The sequence below is a fragment of the Sorex araneus genome, chromosome 4 (assembly GCF_027595985.1).
Source record: "Sorex araneus isolate mSorAra2 chromosome 4, mSorAra2.pri, whole genome shotgun sequence".
In the NCBI taxonomy this organism is placed as follows: Eukaryota; Metazoa; Chordata; class Mammalia; order Eulipotyphla; family Soricidae; genus Sorex; species Sorex araneus.
This window is the reverse complement of record NC_073305.1, coordinates 841,379-859,570: the sequence shown is the minus strand read 5'-3', so window position 1 is coordinate 859,570 and position 18,192 is coordinate 841,379. Positions and strand designations below refer to the sequence as shown.

At 60.2% G+C, this 18,192-nt stretch overlaps 1 protein-coding gene and 1 pseudogene across 6 annotated transcripts in view; both read right to left on the bottom strand.

The window, feature by feature from the left end:
- Positions 1-2,509, bottom strand: part of CHL1 (cell adhesion molecule L1 like) — a 91,197-nt gene extending 88,688 nt beyond the window's left edge. For 2 of the 6 annotated variants that reach the window (XM_055134904.1, XM_055134910.1), the window contains exon 1: positions 1,809-1,955. The gene's annotated coding sequence lies outside the window, so the exon portion shown is untranslated. Of the gene's footprint in view, positions 1-1,808; positions 1,960-2,384 lie in introns of those variants that run through there. The other 4 variants (XM_055134909.1, XM_055134905.1, XM_055134906.1 and 1 more) reach the window with 4 other exon arrangements.
- Positions 2,510-13,730: 11,221 nt separating this feature from the next.
- LOC101546577 (lanosterol 14-alpha demethylase-like) overlaps positions 13,731-18,192 on the bottom strand; it is a 28,767-nt pseudogene continuing 24,305 nt past the window's right edge.

Here is an 18,192-nt window from a genome sequence, read left to right as displayed (position 1 = left end):
ACAGGAGCTTAAATCAGGCTTGATCATTGCACCTGTGTAATCCCCATGAAATGGATCAGGCACATGCATGCACACACGCACGTACACACACACACACACACACACACACACACACACACACACAGAGCGATTTCAGGTTAGGCAACCAGAGATCTGCAGAGGAAGCCCTGAATCAAGGCTGTCTCGGGCAAGCATCTGTGGAGAGGTCAGTCTGCGTGTCACAATACGCCTCGTGTGCGAGCGACAGGCCTGTATTCAATCAACAAGGGATCTTGAAACATGCTTAGGGCTGGGATGACTCAAGTGACACAGCTCACGTGCTTGGCCCTGAGTGTGGCCCGGCTCTGAAAAGCCCCCCCGCAGGGCTAGGTGTGGCCTCCACGGTGACACCCACACACACACACACACCTCAAAATAATTGCTAAAAGGCAGCTCTGAACGGGCTCGAACGACTCAGAGATCCTACGTGTGTGGCGTGCAGGGTTGCCCCTGCAAACACGGGGGCTTGCTGGAGCTCAGGCACAGCCCTGGGCGAGGGGCCCTGGCCACGAGGGACGCCAGCGCAGGGCGGCTGGAAGCTCTGTGAGTCCTGTGCCCTCTCTCCCGAGGGCAGCGGCACAAGCCTGCAGTTTCAGGTCAAGCAACCTGAGATCTCCAGAGAAAGCCCTAAAGCTGTCAGGGCTCTCTAGGGAAGCCCCCGCCCCTCCCGTCCAGGGGGCCACCCAGGGCTCCCTTTGTGCTTGGACAAATTCTGCAGGAACCTGCCAGTGGGCAGGGCCGTCGGGGAAATGCCACGATGGACATTCAGGCAAAAACAGGCACAGGCTTCAGACAGCCCTGCCAGGACAGGAGGCCCTGGGACCCAGGAAGGGCCAATCAGGGTCCCCACCTCTCCACCTCGCTGGCCCCAGCCTCCAGACCAGAGGTGTCGCTTTCTAACTCCAAATGCAGAGCTTCCCGGGATGGGCGGGGCGGTGGGGTGAGCACTGACCAGCTCCGGGCAGACAGCAAAGGGAAGCGTTGCCTTCAGCAGAGACACCAGACTGGAGCGCGGGCAGGTAGCCCAGGACCGAGGCAGGCGCTGGCGCTGGGCCGACTCAGGCTCCTGCACACCCGCGCCAGGAACGCTCTGGGCCGCCCAGAGGGGCTGGCACCATCCTTCTAAAGGGGAAACCAAGGCACGCAGCTGCTCTTCTGCCGCTCAGAAGACAGGACACAGGCTGTGGCTGCAATTCCAGGCCACGTGGCGGGGGCCACTCTGCCCCGCGGGAGTGGGCATCCTCTCCCGGCGCCCACTCCTGCTGGCGCCCCGCTCCCCCGAGCGCGGATTCCATTTTTGTGCTCGCTGCGCACCGCCCTCTGGCACCTGCCGGCCCTCGCCCGCCCCCCACCAGCCTCTCCATACCGCCCGGGCACCCCCGCGGGCACCACGCCCGGGCACCCTGGCGGGCACCCCCCGCACCAGGCCCGGGTCCCCCGCGGCTTCCCAGCAGGAAGCGGCTCTGGGCAGTGAGAACCGGCGGCTGCGATTATCAAGGCGCCTGGCAGACCCCGCGGACACACCGATCGCCCACCCGGGCTGCAGCCGGCCACCAGGCATGGCCAGGTCAACCCCGCAGCCCGCACTCCCGGCCCCGGACCCCCGGCCGCGCGTTCCCAGGGGGGCAGCATCCCCGAGCCCCCGCTGCCCCGGAGCCCAGCACCCCCGGACCCCGCGCCCAGCCCCGCGCCCCCGACCAGCATCCCCGACCCCGCGCGCAGCCCCGAGCACGCTCGGCGCACCTGGAGGCTCCCGGGGGCGCGCATACCTGGGTGGGGGTCCGCCGCGGCCTCCGGGGACCCCGGGAGAGAGGAGCGGCTCGCGGGCGGCCGCGCGGGAGTGGGGCGCGGGGCCTGGCGCTCCCTCGCGCGCGGCTCCAATCCCCGGCTCCGGATTGATCACCCGCTCCGCGCGCAGGGGAGGAGGAGGAGGAGGAGGAGGAGGAGGAGGAGGAGGAGGAGGAGGGAGAGAGAGGAGGAGGGCGGGAGGCGCGAAGGGGAGCGGGGAGCGGGGAACGGCGAGGAGGGGGCGCGGGAGGGAGCCAAGGAGGCACAAAGAGGGGAGGGAGCCTGCCTGCGTCCCCGCGCCCCGATTCCGCAGCCCGGAGCCATGGTAACCGCCCGCGCCCCGCGCGCGCTGGGGAGGTGCCTCCCCTCTCCGGGCGGGCGCACACGGACCCCGCCGGAGCCCGCAGCCCAGGGGCATCCGGCGGGACCCCGAGGAAGGGGCCCAGCCTCGGCCGGTGCACAGGGGGCGCGGCGGGACCCTGCGAGGGCGGCGGGAGAGGGGGCCCTGCCGCGAGGCCCGGGCGCACCTGGGGCACAGGTGCCCCGACCGCACCCACCTGAGCCGGCGCTGGATGAGGGTCTGGATCGAGCCTAGTGGGGGTCTCCCCTCCGCCCAGCGCTGGTCTTGCGTCTGGAGCCAGCCCGCGAGCCTCTGCGGGGACCCCAGGGACCCGCCTCCCGGAGAGGAGCCGCTCCGCCCCTCTGGGATGCGGAGTTTTAGGGCCCGCCCACCCCTCTGGGCAGGCGGAGGGGGAGGACGGAGAGCGGCCGCGGAGGGTGGGTGCCAGGGGCTGCCCCTTGCCGCCCTTCCCTGCTCCTCCCTTTCCCAGAAAGGCGCTGCCTTTCTCTTCCCTTCCTTGACGCAGGCGCCCAGGTGCTGTTTCCTACCTGGGGTCCTACCTCCCCTTCCCCGTTCACTCCGTGTCCACTCACTGCCCGTAGCTGGAGGGCAGAAAGGAAGCCAGCCTGCTCACTCCTAGCCCCGGAGCCGCTTCGGGTGCCTCACAGCACCCAGAACGGCCGGGCGCAGGCAGCTCCGGGACTGGCGAGTGGGAGGCTCACAGTGGACACCCCCGTCCACGCCCAGAGCATCTTCCAGAACCCTCACACAAGGCCCCTTTTCAGAGCCGCGGCTGGATCTAAGCTCCCCTCCGCGGCCGGAGCACCAGGGTCTCTGGTTTCCTCTCCGGGTCCCCTGGCCGCTCTTCCAAGCAGAAACAATGAGGACATTTAGAGTGCCAGCCCCCCAGAGCTGCCAAGGGGGCACGGGAGGGGGCCGGCAGCTCCACCGCCCCCCTGCCCCCCCCCTCCCCCGTGCCTCAGAGGGAGCTGGAAGGGCGTCCGGGAGGGCGGGGCCAGTCCTGCCCTCGGAACCACCCCAGCTCCTGTGTGGGCGCCTTCCCGGCCCACAGCCGGCGAGAGCAAGTGGGGGCAAGGCTGGCCCTGGGCTTCCGTGGTGCTGCTGGATGCGGTTCTGCCAGCATCGTTATTCATGCCGGTTCCTACGGAGACAAAGGCCGGCAGGGAAGGAGGCAGGACAGGAAATAGTGCCCATAGGAAAACATTTCCAAGGTCAAAGAGCCACTGGAGACACCCACAGCCTGGCGGGTCTCAGGAGCCGGCCCCTCCAGGACGGGAGCCAGCGCCCAGGCCCAGGGCCCGGAACCCAGCGCTCTGCCCCGAGGCCGCGCCTGCAGGGCCACACAGCCCGCGTGTCCAGGGTACGTGTGGGTGCTGCCCCCTCAGAGCCCAGCCCTCACCGGTCAGGGGCCACCAGGAGGACCCTCGTCCCCTGCCTCTTTGTCTCCCATTGTTTGGCCGCACTTGGCTGCGCTGGAGTTACTCGGAGCACAGTGCTCAGGGCCACTCTTGGTGTTGCTGAGGAGCCGTGCCAGGGTGGACCCTAACCTCCCGCCTGGGAAGCAGCCCCCCGAGCCCTCTGTTTGCCCCCCTGCTTCTTTTTAACTGAGTGTTCGAAGCTACGGTAGAGCATGCCAGGCAGAGATGCCGGCAAGGCACAGTGTGCCCAGAGGGTCTGGCCTGCAGAGGGAGTGAGCCTGGGCCTGGGTGCCAGGGGACAGTCGGGGACAGTGCAGTGTCCCCAGACACCCCCAGTTTCTGGAAACCGCACTCAGAGATGTGGGGGAAAAGGGCAGGGTTAGACGGGGAGGGAGGGGGGAGGGAGGAAGGAAGAGAGGGAGGGAGGGAGAGAGGGAGGGGGAGGGGAGGGGGGAGGGGAGGAAGGAGGGGAGGGAGGGGAAGGAGGAGGATTGGAGGACAAGAGGAGGGAAGAAGGGCTGGCCGGAGGAGGCCACTCAGCCGCTAAGGCCCTGCTGTGAAGCAGAAGAGCTGAGAGAGACTCTCGGCAGGGGCACCCAGGGACCCCTGCCCCCCCCACCTGCCCTTTGCTCGTCCCTCCCCGCCCTGGCCAGAGGCGCGGGGAGGGGGGGTGCCTTTATCTCTCCAGCCCGCCGGCCGTGGGAGCTGCTCCGGGAGCAGCAGAAGGCCCGAGAGATAGTCTACTCATCCGTAAAAGCGCTGTCCTCTGATTTACGGCCGCCCGGCCTGACCCGTCTGGAGCCTCCCGGCCCACCACGGGGAGGCCCCCGAGCCGGTGCCCTGGCGGGGCCCGGGGAAGCCGCATGGCGGGAGCCTCCAGGGGGACAGGGCGGCGTCCAGGGGGCTCTTCCTCCCTGGGCACAGGGGCCGCTGGGCACACCCGCCCTGCGCTGCCCGCTGAGCCGCCCGGGACACGCCGAGACGCGCTGCCCCGTGTCCCATCAGCCCGGAACGCCCACGGGGAAGGCGAGGCGGGGAGGCCCCGAGACTCAGGCCCAGCACCACCTGCCTCCAGGAGCCAGGACGCCCCCTCGGAGCTGGTGTCCCCGGGGTCCCGCGGTGCCCCCGTCCCGCCCCCACCCCGCCGTCTGGTCACCAGAAGTGGGTCAGAGCCTTGGAGACCAGGGGTGTGGCCGTCGCTTCATGTCCCAGTTCAGCCAGGGCGGAGAGAGCGTCTGCCGGGTGCCCGCCCCAGCCCCCGCTCCGTGCCAGCAGGGCACCGGCCCCGGGCTGCTGCTCGCCGGCTCTCAGGGTGCCGAGTGCGGGGCTGGCACGGCTGAGACGTGTGTCCAGAGCCCAGGGCTCCCGCTCAGGCCGGCCGGAGCCGTAACACAGCGGGACTCTGAAGCGAGGCCCGCAGCCGTTTCCACGGGGTACTTGGCGCTGGGCTTGTTTTTGTGACCAAAGCCACTCACCGGAGGCTCTGAAGGGGGCGCTGCTCTCCGCGTACGTTTGGAAAGGGGGCGCGGGCCAAAGTCCTGTCCTTGGGTGAGCTGGGCCAGCCCGGCCCCAGGCCTGAAGCAGTGACAGGAGGAGCCCCCCACCCCCCCCCCCCCGGCAGGCCCCACCAGAGTCCCCTCAGCCCCTCAGTTCCTCTCTGAGTGTACAGCTTCCACCACACAGACGTGTGTGTGTGTGTGTGTGTGTGTGTGTGTGTGTGTGTGTGTGTGTGTACGTGTGAGGCTGCAAGGTGTGTGCTCTCTGTATGGTCTGTGAGTATACTGTGAGGCTGTGTGCTGTGTTTGCGTGTGGTGTATGAGTATATGTGAACAAGTGTGTGAGACTGTGAATACGTGTGCGTGGTATCTGTGTGCGTGCATGCATGTGTGTGTATGTGTGTAAGGCTGAATGGTGTGTGCTATGTGTGTGGTTTGAGTGTACCGTGAGGCTGTGTGCTGTGTTTGCATGTGGTGTATGAGTATATGTGAACATGCGTGTGAGACTGTGAATACATGTGTGTGGTATCTGTGTGCGTGTGTGCGTGTGTGCATGTGTGTGTGTTGGTATTTATTTGTCATGAGATCATGGTACGTTGTGGGGGCTTCTGTTTCACTGTCACGGCAGTGCTCTGAGCCCCTGGTCCCCGGCAAGGCCATACCCAGGCTCTAAACTGTAGGAGCTACTGACCCGCGGCCTTGACCTTGCTCTGTTTCTGGGGCCTCCCGGGCTGTAACGGGGCCCGGACCCAGCTGGAGTTTCCTGGCCACGAGGGTCATGGGTCAGTCCCGGCTGGTGCTGCCAGGGAGTCCCTGGGGTCTCTAGGGGGACACAGGGCCCCCAGGGTGGCACCCTGCCGGGCCCAGGGGACCAGACGCTGCTGAAGACCAAACCTGGGCCTGAGCCTACGGCACGCACTCGGGCACTCGGACCCTGCACTCACCGCAGCCCCGACTCGCACGAGATGCTCTGACCCTGGACACGTGGCGCTGGGCTCATTCCTGCAGGACACGTGAGACGCATCTCTCTGGGGCTTCAGGCTGCGGTTCCCAAAGGAAAATATTCCAGTGCTCTGAGGGCCTAACTCACGCACTGAGGCCCTCACACACACGCTGGGGCCCTCACACACTCACAGTGGGAGGCCCTCACACACTCACACTGACACACTCACACACTGGACCCACACACACTCACACTGAGGCCCTCACACACTCACACACTGAGACACTCACACATTCTCACACTGAGACACTCACACACTCACACTGAGACACTCACACACTCACACACTGAGACACTCACACACTCACACTGAGACACTCACACACTCACACACTGGACCCACACACACTCACACTGAGGCCCTCATACACTCACACTGAGACACTCACACACTCACACTGAGACACTCACACACTCATACTGAGGCCCTCACACACACAAACTGGACCCACACACACTCACACTGAGACATTCACACACTCACACACTGGACCCTCACACACTCACACACTGGGCCCTCACACACTCACACTGAGGCCCTCACACACACACACTGGACCCACACACACTCACACTGAGGCCCTCACACACACGCTGGGACCCTCACACACTCACAGTGTGAGGCCCTCACACACTCACACACTCACACACTGAGACACTCACACACTCACACACTGGACCCACACACACTCACACACTGAGACACACACACTCACACACTGGGCCCTCACACACTCACACACTGGGCCCTCACACACTCACACTGAGACACTCACACACTCACACACTGAGACACTCATACACTCACACACTGGACCCTCACACACTCACACACTGAGACACACACACTCACACACTGGACCCACACACACTCACACACTGGACCCACACACACTCACACACTGGGCCCTCACACACTCACACACTGGGCCCTCACACACTCACACTGAGACACTCACACACTCACACACTGAGACACTCATACACTCACACACTGGACCCTCACACACTCACACACTGAGACACACACACTCACACACTGGACCCACACACACTCACACACTGGACCCACACACACTCACACACTGGACCCACACACACTCACACACTGAGACACTCACACACTCACACACTGGACCCACCCACACACACTCACACACTGGACCCACACACACTCACACACTGGACCCACACACATTCACACTGAAACACTCACACACTCACACACTGGACCCACACACACTCACACACTGGACCCACACACATTCACACTGAAACACTCACACACTCACACACTGGACCCACACACACTCACACACTGGACCCACACACACTCATACACTGGACCCACACACACTCACACACTGGACCCACACACACTCACACACTGGACCCACACACACTCACACACTGGACCCACACACACTCACACACTGGACTCTCACACACTCACACACTGGACCCTCACATACACACTGGACCCTCACACACTCACACACTGGACCCTCACATACACACTGAGACCCTCACACACTCACACACTCAGGCACTGAGATCCTCACTCAGCCACACCCTGAGGCCTGACTCACACTCGAGCTGACGCCCCCGCAGGCGCTGCCTCTGCCTGTGTGGGCGGGGAAGGCCTGCCGGTCTCTCATCTCTGGGGGTCTGAGCTGTGCGGCTGCCCCCCGAGAGGCACGGTTTCTGGGCGCAGGCTGGCACCGGCTCCGGGGCACGCCCGCCCGTGTTAGGAGCCTGCCCACCAGGCCCAACCGCCTCCACACGCTGTCAGCAGGTCTGCGACCCCACGCGGGACCCTCGGTCCAGCTCAGACAGCAGAGACGCTTCTGCTCTGTTTTGTTGGGGCCATGCCTGGCAGTGCTCCTTGGCAGTGCTCCTTGGCAGTGCTGTGGTGCTCGAGAGAGAGCACTGGCCGTGCGCAGGGCAAGCTCCCTACCCCCGGCCCTGCCACAGAGACTTTAGTGTCCTAAATGAAAGAACGGGGAACTGGGTGCTGAGAGCCCCCAAGTCCCGGGGCCTGGAGCCACCACGTGGCTGCAGAGACGTCAGGAGCAGTGAGGGGCTGAGCAGAGGCCGCAGAGACGTCAGGAGCGGTGAGGGGCTGAGCAGAGGCCGCAGAGACATCAGGTGAGAGGCTGAGCAGAAGCCGCAGAGACGTCAGGAGCGGTGAGAGGCTGAGCAGAGGCCGCAGAGACGTCAGGAGCGGTGAGAGGCTGAGCAGAGGCCGCAGAGACGTCAGGTGAGAGGCTGAGCAGAGGCCGCAGAGACGTCAGGAGCGGTGAGAGGCTGAGCAGAGGCCGCAGAGACGTCAGGTGAGGGGCTGAGCAGAGGCCGCAGAGACGTCAGGTGAGGGGCTGAGCAGAGGCCGCAGAGACGTCAGGTGAGGGGCTGAGCAGAGGCCGCAGAGACGTCAGGTGAGGGGCTGAGCAGAGGCCGCAGAGACGTCAGGTGAGGGGCTGAGCAGAGGCCGCAGAGACGTCAGGTGAGGGGCTGAGCAGAGGCCGCAGAGACGTCAGGAGCGGTGAGAGGCTGAGCAGAGGCCGCAGAGACGTCAGGTGAGGGGCTGAGCAGAGGCCGCAGAGACGTCAGGTGAGGGGCTGAGCAGAGGCCGCAGAGACTTCAGGTGAGGGGCTGAGCAGAGGCCGCAGAGACGTCAGGTGAGAGGCTGAGCAGAGGCCGCAGAGACGTCAGGAGCGGTGAGAGGCTGAGCAGAGGCCGCAGAGACGTCAGGTGAGGGGCTGAGCAGAGGCCGCAGAGACGTCAGGTGAGGGGCTGAGCAGAGGCCGCAGAGACGTCAGGTGAGGGGCTGAGCAGAGGCCGCAGAGACGTCAGGTGAGGGGCTGAGCAGAGGCCGCAGAGACGTCAGGAGCGGTGAGAGGCTGAGCAGAGGCCGCAGTGACGTCAGGTGAGGGGCTGAGCAGAGGCCGCAGAGACGTCAGGTGAGGGGCTGAGCAGAGGCCGCAGAGACGTCAGGTGAGGGGCTGAGCAGAGGCCGCAGAGACGTCAGGTGAGGGGCTGAGCAGAGGCCGCAGAGACGTCAGGTGAGGGGCTGAGCAGAGGGACTCAGAGCCCAGGAACTCACTCCCTGGGCATGGAATCAGCAAAACCCGAACACAGGGCACTGCCTGGCACTAAGTAAACATCACTTTAGTGCCGTGAGTCCAAACGACCGTCTCGGGGAGAATAACTGCACTTTGTATGACGTGAAAGACACGTGTGCCCGCGACGGTCTCTGCGTGTGCACCTGGCACTCCGCCCTTGAACCTGACCCGGAACAGAAATCTCAGAACGTATAGGGAGAGAGAAACCTAACTCTGGATCTGCAGCAACACAATTACCAGGCTGAATCTTTCGGCATTGCCCGCCATGACCATTTCTGACGTGCGACGAGCAGCCCACGGTATCCCTCCTGCCGCGTCACACATCACACTGCTTCCCCGTGACAACAGTGTGAGCGTGCTCCGAGAGTCTGTACCCAGAGACGTCTGAGACGTGTGAAGCCCTGGCTGCAAGGAGCATCTTTCGAGGACCCTCTGCAGGATACAGCTGTGGAGTCGAGGCCGAGAAGCATTGTGGGGAAGGGACAAACCCACCAAGAGGGGCCGGGGGGTTCCTGCCGGCCCCAGCCGCAGAGGCTGAGGTGGGCTGAGTCTGGGCTCCCACGGAGCCTGGCGGGCCGCCGGGAGCTCTGTGTGCAGGCCGGCGGGGGAGGGGTCTCTGCCACTCGGGCCCTCCTGACCTTCGTCCCCAGCTGCAGGGGCACCTTGGTCTCAGGCGGTGACCTGGTCTCCCCAGGGAGTGAAGATCCCAGAGCAAAAGCAGCATCTCCCACTGAGTCCGCCCCCCGGGGTATTCTCTATGGGGCCCCCAGGGGCCCGGGGCCACCCTTGGTCATACTCAGGCAAGTGGCCGCTGGTGCAGTGCAGGCCTTGGGGCACCCGGGGGCCAACCCAGGGGCCCCTGTGGAGCTGGGGGCTGGGCGGGGTCCAACCCTGCAGGCCCCGCCCCCAGCCCCAGGCCCTTCTAACAACAGCAAGTGCAGGTCAGAGCCTGCAGCCTCTGACCCACGGGGGCAGCTCCTCAGCTCTGCCTCCTGGCTGCTCACTCAGGACTACAGAGACCCCCTCAGGGGAGAAGGCAGAGCAATCAACCGCTTTCACGTGAGAACAGCGCACCTAAACCAAAACAAAAGTCCTCTGAATGTAAATGGAGCTGCCGGGTGATGGAGCTGCGGGTGATGGAGCTGTAGGTGATGGAGCTGCCAGGTGATGGAGCTGCCGGGTGATGGAGCTGCGGGTGATGGAGCTGCGGGTGATGGAGCTGCCGGGTGATGGAGCTGTAGGTGATGGAGCTGCCGGGTGATGGAGCTGCCGGGTGATGGAGCTGCGGGTGATGGAGCTGCCGGGTGATGGAGCTGTGGGTGATGGAGTTGCCGGATAATGGAGCTGTTTGATGATGGAGCTGCCGGGTGATGGAGCTGTGGGTGATGGAGCTGCGGGTGATGGAGCTGTGGGTGATGGAGCTGCCGGGTGATGGAGCTTCTGGGACATGGAGCTTCTGGGTCATGGAGCTGCTGGATGATGGAGCTGTGGGTGATGGAGCTGCCGGGTGATAGAGTTGCCGGATGATGGAGCTGCCGGATGATGAAGCTGCTGGGTCACGGAGCTGCCGGGTGATGGAGCTGCTGGGTCATGGAGCGGCTGGGTCACGGAGCTGCCGGGTGATGGAGCTGCTGGGTCATGGAGCGGCTGGGTCACGGAGCTGCCGGGTGATGAAGCTGCTGGGTCACGGAGCTGCCGGGTGATGGAGCTTCTGGGTCATGGAGCTGCTGGATGATGGAGCTGCTGGATGATGGAGTTGCCGGGTGATAGAGTTGCCGGATGATGGAGCTGCTGGGTCACGGAGCTGCCGGGTGATGGAGCTTCTGGATGATGGAGCTGCTGGATGCTCAGGCTCGAGAGTTCCTCCTGGCAGTGCTCAGGGAACCATGGGTGCCGGGGCCTGAATCCAGCTGCTATCATCCAGCAGCTCCATCATCCAGCAGGTTCTCCTCCCCCATCTCCACCTCTACCACCCCCTCACAGTTCCCACCACCCAACTCCATGGCTGGTCCTCCTCCTTCACCCCTGGCCATCCTGCAGCCCCATCATCATTTCCGCTGCTCTGCTCTTCACCCCCACCTCAGGCTGACCATCTGGCTATGGTCACCCCCTAATTCCCTTGAGGTGCCACTGGCTTCTGGGCACTGCTGAGCAGCCACCCCCAGGGCTCACCCCACCCTTGTGGATTGTACATCGGTTTCCCCTGCAGGCCCAGAGTAGAGTGTGCATGCTTTGGGGGGTGTGTGGGGAAGGAGAGATTTGGTCAATTACCTGATCTGGGAACATGATTACTCTTGATTTCACTGTTTCCCTCCCCGCCTTGAACAGAGCCCCTGCAGCCCAAGACCCCCAGAACTCAGCCACTGCCGTGCTCAAGGCCCCTCTCCACTTGCTCGGATGAGCCTCACGCATGAAGGAACCCAGATGTGCAGGACCCCGGGCTGAGATCTCCAAGCCTGCTTGGATCGGAACTGAACCTCCTCCACCCAGATCCCCCATTTTCCAGTAGCTAGGCAGTCACACCCACAAACTGTCCCCCTCCCCCATGTAATCCCATCAACGGCCAAGATCCAGAGACTATAAAACAAAGCTCCCAGACAGCGAATGTGGCAGTACAACCTCTTATTGTCTAGTTCTCCCTCTCAGAGAACTCGGCAAGCTACCAAGAGTTTCCTGCCTGCACAGCAGAGCCTAGCAAGCTCCCCGTGGCATATTCGATATGTCAAAAACAGTAACAATGATGGGTCTCATTCCCCTGACCCTGAAAGACCCTCCAATGCAGCACCATTGGGAAGGACGAATAAGGAGAGGCTGCTAAAATCTCAGGGCTAGGATGAATGGAGACGTTACTGGCACCGGCTCGAGCAAATCAGTGAGCAGGGATGACAGTGATACAGTGAAATGCAGATGAATTGTTTGAGAAAGTTAAAGGCGCCTGCACCTGCCCTCCAGGTGAGGCTTCCTCCGGAGTGGGGCTGAACTGCGGAATCCAGAATCCGTCATGTCTTTCCCCAGCGTCAGCAAGTCTGAGGCACCAGGGCCTTATCCGATGAAAGACAGAATCAGGCTGAATATTCGCCCATCCGCTGATTGCTATTCAAGCACCAGACGTAATCACTCTAAGCGGAAAAGGATGGAACGTCTCCAGTCTGTTCTCTCCCCGCTGTCAGAGGAAGCTGCTATCTAAACATTCGGGCCACACGCGCATAACACATGATGCATTTTTAAAAAGTTTCAAGTCGCCGACTACTACTATTACTGCTAAAGGGAGGTTGGCCTTTGATGGGATTACACGGGCAGGGGGTGGGGGACAGCTTCTGGGTGTGACCACCTCGCTACTGGAAAACTTACCTCAAAGATACATTTAATATGGAAAACTTAACAGCAGACATTTGCCTTTTCAAAGGGCTTCCCGTTAGTCCCCTTAACCTCTTAAGTGAAACTGTAACATACATATTTGGCCTCGACCAGTGAAAAGGCTAAGTGGTCAGACTACTGGTATCATCCAGTCATTCCCCGTCGTAAGTTGCTTTTGAACAGTTTTACAGAACGTTACCACTGATACCTCTCCAGAGACCTTGATCAAAATACTCGTACTTAAAAATCAAAGTACCCTGATCTCAGATTGTATAGATTTGCTTGAAAACTTGCTCACCTAAGTTATGTTTTAATCAGTGGAGCTGCAAACAGGAACAGCCCTGTCTGGGTTCTCAAGAGGAAGCAAGGAACCATTTCGAGCCTAAGAGGAAAAAAGCCCTTGAGGCATGTGCTTTTGGACTTTACACAGACGTGACCCTACAGAACCAGATGTATAATCAACAGGTGGGTAAATATGTGGTATCTATTAATTAGATCCAAGTTGAATGAAAATTCTTAGTAATCATTTTTAGGAAATATAGTTAAGCCAGCCATAGATCTCAGTTACCTATAAATGATGCTTCCAGTTAAAATATGAAACATTTTTTTACCACAAAGCTTTGTCACTGCTGAGAATCATGTAACACATAGTATACTCTTATCCAAAGCCTGAAGTGTGAGTTTCTTCCTTGTCCTTACACACACACACACACACACACACACACACACACACACACACACACACACTACCCAGTAAATGAATAATTAACCTATGGCTCCCAAGTATCTATGTCTTGCTAAATCTAAGATTTGAATACCATGAACATACATTCCAAATCCTCTTAAAATACTTGGAAATTGTGTGATTTAAAATTTACCAATTCCAATATTTCTCTAAGCAATATTAATGAGCTTGATGTCTATAAGGAAAGCACATGTTGTAAATGTCCAGTATAAAAGTTTTGGGAAATCTTTGAAATACATTATATTTGATGAAACCAGTTTATATAAAAACTAGTAGGTACGGGTGCCTATTTTAAATTCCACACTCAAAAAAGAGAGTAGCACAAGGAAAGTCATTTGTAAACTTCCTTCTCTTCCACTGCTTTTGTAGATTACACTGATGTTTCACTTTTGCAGCCTGCTTCATTGTGACCTTATTTTGTATTGGATAACTGGGTATCAGGGATGTGAATCACGGTTGTATAATTCACGGTGGGAAAAGAGCCATTAATGAGATAAAATTCATATAGATGAAGCGTAGTGGGAAGTGGTCTTAATTTGAACATAGGCAAAATCCTCTCCACTACAACCATGACGTCCAGCTCCAAATGGTACATAGGCAAATTTCTCTCCTGATGCTGGATTATTTTCCTGTAGAGGTAATGGTCAGGATTATAGTCCAGACGTTCAATCCATGAGTCTTTAAGTCTCTGGTTGACCGTGGCTGACACACATTCCTGGTGTCCTGGGGGAATGGTATACCCTGCTGAGGGGTTTCGGCCATTCTCATCATGGTCATTCTAGGAGGTCTAAGTCTTAATGTTTCTTTTATACAGCGATCCAGTAAGTTTAGATCCTTGAGCTGGTCGTAAGAGAAAGGAGGCAGTTCCTCTCCACAAACTGTTTCTGTTCTAGATAACATTTTTCTTGGAGTGCTTTGTCTCTGGCCAAAAAGAAGCCCACCCAGGCACTGGTACTTGAGGAGGCCTGCTGCCCTGCCGGGAGCGGTCCAAGAAGCCCACTGCCACTTCACCCTCTGTCAAAGGGCGCCCGTCTTTGTAAGCAGAATCGAGTAAAGTGTGGAGGATGTCATCTACTTTTTCCTTCAGAATTTCTGCGTTTCTGGGTTGCCTTGTGGAAAATATTCTTGATCTCTGGATGAGCTGTCTCTGCGCCTGAAACTGGGCAAAGGGAGCCAGCCCTGCAGTGGTCAGGCTGCATGGCTGAAACCCCCACCCAAATCCGCATACACTCGCGCCCCCTTCCCCTCGAGTCGACTCCTGATTTCCTTTCCATGAAAACAATGGACTAGCTGTCAAAATTATAAGCTCAGAAAGAGCTTCAAACAAAGTTTTTTCTCCACTTTCTCCCCAACTTTTAAAATACTCCTTCGGGGCTGGAGCGATAGCACAGCGGGGAGGGCGTTTGCCTTGCACACGGCCAACCCAGGTTCGATCCCCAGCATCCCATATGGTCCCCTAAGCACCGCCAGGAATAATTCCTGAGTGCAGAGCCAGGAGTAACCCCTGAGCATCGCTGGGTGTGACCCAAAAAGCAAAAAGAAATAAATAAATAAAGTACTCCTTTGTTTTTTTCAAGTATAGAAACATGCTATTTAAAATGGGCTATGTTGAGGTCACTTTTCAACATTTTCTTCTGCTCTAAGATAACTGGATTTGGTACATCACAGGCAACGCCCTTCCCAAACACAGGTGTTGTGAGACGGCCGTAAGCGTCCTCAGCATTCAGGTCTTCATTCTTACTATTAAAAAACAGTGCAGCGGCGAGTTTCCTGTTGAAAATTGAATGTAATCAAAGAGAGAGTAAAGTGAAAATCATCAGCCACATGGGCAGGGTGGGGGTGGGAGGGGGGTATACTGGGGCTCTTGGTGGTGGAACACGTGCACTGGGGAAGGGACGGGTGTTTGATCATTGTGTGACTGAGACTTAAACCTGAAATCTTTGTAACTGTTCTCACAGTGATTCCATTAAAAAAATTTAAAAAACAGTGCAGCGGCATCACTCCCCAGAAGGCAAGTGAACGTCTTGCCCGCCGTAGTAAAACTAAAAACAGGTCCATACTTCTCATATGTATTTTCTAGAAATTTAATTAGACTTTTCTCAAATGCTATGGCATGTCCCAGGAATGGAATTGGGGAGAAAATGTATGGTGGACTTTTCGCCCCAGTAGGCAGAGTCTCTTGCCCCCACTCCTGGCTGTCTTCACCGGGGCCCCTTCGAGGGGGTGGGTTGAGTTTCCCTCTCCACCCTGAGCAGAGCCCCCACAGCTGAAGACCTCCAGAACCCAGCCATAGCCATGCTCCAGGCCCACCTCCACATGTTCGGACGAACCTCATGCATGAAGGAACCAGCTGAGGAACCCAGGTGTGTGAGACCCAGGGCTGAGATCTCTGAGATTGCTCGGATTGGGACTGGGCCTCTTCCACCCAGATTCCCCATTTTCTAGTAGCTAGTCAGTCACACTCAGGGACTGCCCCTGGTGCTGTGTAATCCCATCAATGGCCAACATCCAGAGACTTAAAACCAAGCTCTCGAAAGCTTATAGCCTAGTTCTCCCTCTTGGAGAACCTAGCAAGTTACCGAGAGTTTCCTGCCCACTTGGGAGAGCCTGGCAAACTCCCCGTGGCGTATTCATATGCCAAGCCCAGTAACAATGATGCGTCTCATTCCCCTGACCCTGAAAGAGCCTCCAATGTGGCACCATTGGGAAGGACGTGTAACGAGAGGCTGCTAAAATCTCAGGGCCAGGATGAATGGAGACATTACTGAGACTACTCGAGAAAACCAACGATCAATGGGATGATGATTGATGATGATGATGATGTTAAAAGGAGGTCAAAACAGAGAGAATAAAAGTAAGCTTGTTCTTTGTTATTAAACTTTTCGTATTTATGATGTAAGCGTGTGAGTGCTGTTATGCTCATTAACACAAGGTATCACCAATCCAAAGCACGACTTCCCCACTGAGTGCTGCATCAATCAGATCCAGTAAAGCTTCTGCTGTGCGCTGTTACCTGGCACACAACCGTTCTTTAACCTACAGTGCTCTCCAGAGCTTAGACACGGTGGCGATCTGAAGTGCCCACCTAGGTACCTAGTGAAGCCTTTGGATACCTTGAAACTCAGAAATAATTTCCCTCTGGTTCATAAGTTGGTGACGTTGCTGGGGGCACAGTGAGGGTGTTGCTTCTCAAGTGGTGAGGGGGCAGCTGGGTCCTGGGCAGGGGTCTGCCGGCCCACGCCTCACCTTCCCGGGCCCTCTGCAGGGTCCCGGTGCCAACGGCAGCCCCCGCGAGAATCCCTCCCGTCGCAACTCTTGGGGCAGTGACACCAGCACAGCGACGTCAAACGGGCCGTGGCCAGCGCAGCCCTGCAGCGAGGGCAGAGGCAGAGGCGGCTCCGCGGCGCGCCCGGCTGGCGGCTCTGTCCTGACCAACGCCCGTCCTGGGAGTCACGGGGTTTCCCACCGTCCCCGTGACCCGCAGCACAGGGCAAAGGGCCCTCCTTAGAGTCATCCCCAAGCAGGGAAGTGAAATGTGGCCTGGCGGCGGGGAAGGGCCTTTGTCTCGTCCCGGGTCTGGGCGGGTCGGGCCTCACCCTCCCCTCCGGCAGGTGGGTCGCTGCGCTTTGTGAGGATAAAGGCTTTGTCCGCCCTGTCCTTTCAGAGGGCCCTGTGGGAAAGGACACGGCCACGTCCATCAATGGCCGGGAGGGTGGCGGGAGGGGACAAAGCCACTTCCTGGCGCGGGGGGGGGGGGGTCGTGGGCGTCCCCGCAAGCTGAAGGGAAGCTTGGGGCCCGGTGGGGGCTGTCCAGCGTCAGAGAGGGCTGGCGAGACCACAGAGCCAGAGGGGTCCCAAGAAGCCACCCCCCCGGGCGAGCCCCTTTCCTGGCCCTGCAGAGCCAGCTGCTGCCCGGGGCTCACGGCCACAGAGAAGCTCCGAGGAGCAGCGCGGGCCTGGCCGGCCCGAGAGACGGGTGTGGACAGGCCTCCCCAGCCCGGCACCCTCCAGGGAAGGACGAGCCCTGTCCAGAGGGAAGGCTGAGTGCCCCTGAAGGCCAGGCTACCCGCGGCACACCAACCGCAGCCTCGGTAGACCCAGGTGAGGTCTCCTGCTGCGTCCCTGCCCCTCGTGGCCCCAGCCTCTGCCCTGCCCCTCGTGGCCCCCAGCCTCTGCCCTGCCCCTCCATACCCCTGGCCGCTGCCCTGCCCCTTGTGGCCCCAGCTGCTGCCCTGCCCCTCCATACCCCTGGCCGCTGCCCTGCCCCTTGTGGCCCCCGACCGCTGCCCTGCCCCTTGTGGCCCCCAGCCTCTGCCCTGCCCCACGTGGCCCCCGGCCTCTGCCCTGCCCCACGTGGCCCCCGGCCGCTGCCCTGCCCCTTGTGGCCCCCAGCCGCTGCCCTGCCCCTCATGGCCCCCAGCCTCTGCCCTGCCCCTCGTGGCCCCCAGCCTCTGTCCTGCCCCTCGTGGCCCCCAGCCTCTGCCCTGCCCCTCGTGGCCCCCAGCCTCTGCCCTGCCCCTCATGGCCCCCAGCCTCTGCCCTGCCCCTCATGGCCCCCAGCCTCTGCCCTGCCCCTCATGGCCCCCAGCCTCTGTCCTGCCCCTCAGGCCCCAGCCGCTGCTCTACCCTCCCCATGCCCATGTCCAACTCTGCAAGCCCCCCAGGTTCTGGACACATCACTCAAGTCCGCTGGCCTGAACTGTGCTCACACCTGCTCCAGGGGAGGAACTCAGGAGCCCGGCCCTGCCCACTGTCTTGTGTGTGGACAGGTCCCGCTGCAGCTGCTTCTGCTCACGCTCACGCCGTGATGGGGTAGGGCAGCAGCTGGGAACTGGGGGGGGGGGGTGGGTCCTGCAGCCGGGG